Below are 2,500 nucleotides of genomic sequence, written 5' to 3' on the forward strand. Positions count from 1 at the left end.
CGATGTCGCCTACAGCGCCCGCTTGACGACCCAGAGTAAAACGCCTGCTGCACCCCCTCTTCACGGCAGGTGACGCAAATCGAGTCAAAAGTGGTGGACCGACGGTCACTCCAGCCGCACCTGTGAATGCGCCACCCCCACCGCCCGACTCGCAACTCGAGCGGATGTACGGCGGACTTTTCCCGCAATCGTACATTGCAGTCCACCCCTATATCTTCCACTTCATGAAGAGTTATCTCCCAAAAGCCAAAGTCCCGCTGTCCCAATACATGCTCTGGACGGCGGGCCGCGAGACGTGACGCCCGGTGGCAAAGAGTGCGCCGCTGAGGATATAGAGGGTCCGTCCCCCCGCACAGTGGTGACGGTGTGCGGGTAGTGTTTCCGACACCGCTTCCTGCGGTGGCAACGCTGGGGCAGAGTCGATACTCGCCCACTGGTGGAAGGTAAGCATTCTGCTTTACATCAGTACATAACTAATATTTCAGTCGTCTGACGTCCCTGCTTAGTAAATGATGCAGGACCACATACATAGATGATACATACTGTAAACTGGGGAGGACAGTGTGAACCGCACTCGACCCAGTCACCCTATCTCACAGTCCACTCTGTGTGTAACAAAGCGAAAGCACCAAAGCACTATCGTTCAACAACATCCATTTTATCCTCGCTGCCACAGGACACTATCCAAAGAACGACAAGAGGAACGTCACGTCCACTAATAAGACAGAATGTCTCACACCACCCGCAAACAACGCAGCTCAAATCAGCCAGCAACACCCACAGTGGTCCACCCAGTATCAACACAGGACGCAACGCCACGCCACAACACAAAAGGTACAAGTAATAAAATACCCTTTGGCCACACTCCTTATAAAGGCATCGAACCAACCCACCACCTGACACCAGCCAAACGTACATCCTGATTTGACACATCTCTGGCAACCTAACCCACGTTGGCCCTTAACCTAACCCACGTTGGCCCTTAACCTAACCCACGTTGGCCCTTAACCTAACCCACGTTGGCCCTTAACCTAACCCACGTTGGCCCTTAACCTAACCCACGTTGGCCCTTAACCTAACCCACGTTGGCCCTTAACCTAACCCACGTTGGCCCTTAACCTAACCCACGTTGGCCCTTAACCTAACCCACGTTGGCCCTTAACCTAACCCACGTTGGCCCTTAACCTAACCCACGTTGGCCCTTAACCTAACCCACGTTGGCCCTTAACCTAACCCACGTTGGCCCTTAACCTAACCCACGTTGGCCCTTAACCTAACCCACGTTGGCCCTTAACCTAACCCACGTTGGCCCTTAACCTAACCCACGTTGGCCCTTAACCTAACCCACGTTGGCCCCTTAACCTAACCCACGTTGGCCCTTAACCTAACCCACGTTGGCCCCTTAACCTAACCCACGTTGGCACCTTAACCCAAGTTACGCTGCACCTTAACCCAAGTTACGCTGCACCTTAACCCAAGTTACGCTGCACCTTAACCCAAGTTACGCTGCACCTTAACCCAAGTTACGCTGCACCTTAACCCAAGTTACGCTGCACCTTAACCCAAGTTACGCTGCACCTTAACCCAAGTTACGCTGCACCTTAACCCAAGTTACGCTGCACCTTAACCCAAGTTACGCTGCACCTTAACCCAAGTTACGCTGCACCTTAACCCAAGTTACGCTGCACCTTAACCCAAGTTACGCTGCACCTTAACCCAAGTTACGCTGCACCTTAACCCAAGTTACGCTGCACCTTAACCCAAGTTACGCTGCACCTTAACCCAAGTTACGCTGCACCTTAACCCAAGTTACGCTGCACCTTAACCCAAGTTACGCTGCACCTTAACCCAAGTTACGCTGCACCTTAACCCAAGTTACGCTGCACCTTAACCCAAGTTACGCTGCACCTTAACCCAAGTTACGCTGCACCTTAACCCAAGTTACGCTGCACCTTAACCCAACTTACGCTGCACCTTAACCCAACTTACGCTGCACCTTAACCTAACTTACGCTGCACCTTAACCTAACTTACGCTGCACCTTAACCTAACTTACGCTGCACCTTAACCTAACTTACGCTGCACCTTAACCTAACTTACACTGCACCTTAACTGTCACATGTAACGTCACAGGAATGTAGCTTTGCCTAACAGCAACCCTCTGAACATAGTTCACTGCTTGGATCCTCTGGTGTCATGTGTATTTCTTGATGCCATGGTGCGTACCCTCACATAAAGGTCTTTCGAGTGTTGCGTACTTTCTACACAGTCCCGCTAACCACTGGAAGGGTGTACCGCTACAGAACGAATATCGCCCTCCCCTCCTGCCCTTCCAAGCTGGTCGGTCAGGCGTTTGTTTGTGAAATGAGCCTTGCAGCTGTTCAGTTGCATTCGGTTGTCGATGCAGTCAGTGTACGTTGTGGTACGGCCTGTGTGGACTGTCCGCTGATGTACGCGTAACCCACACTGATCATCCGTCGTTACGTACTGAGTGACATAAT

Source organism: Schistocerca gregaria, unplaced genomic scaffold, assembly GCF_023897955.1.
Source record: "Schistocerca gregaria isolate iqSchGreg1 unplaced genomic scaffold, iqSchGreg1.2 ptg000757l, whole genome shotgun sequence".
NCBI lineage: Eukaryota > Metazoa > Arthropoda > Insecta > Orthoptera > Acrididae > Schistocerca > Schistocerca gregaria.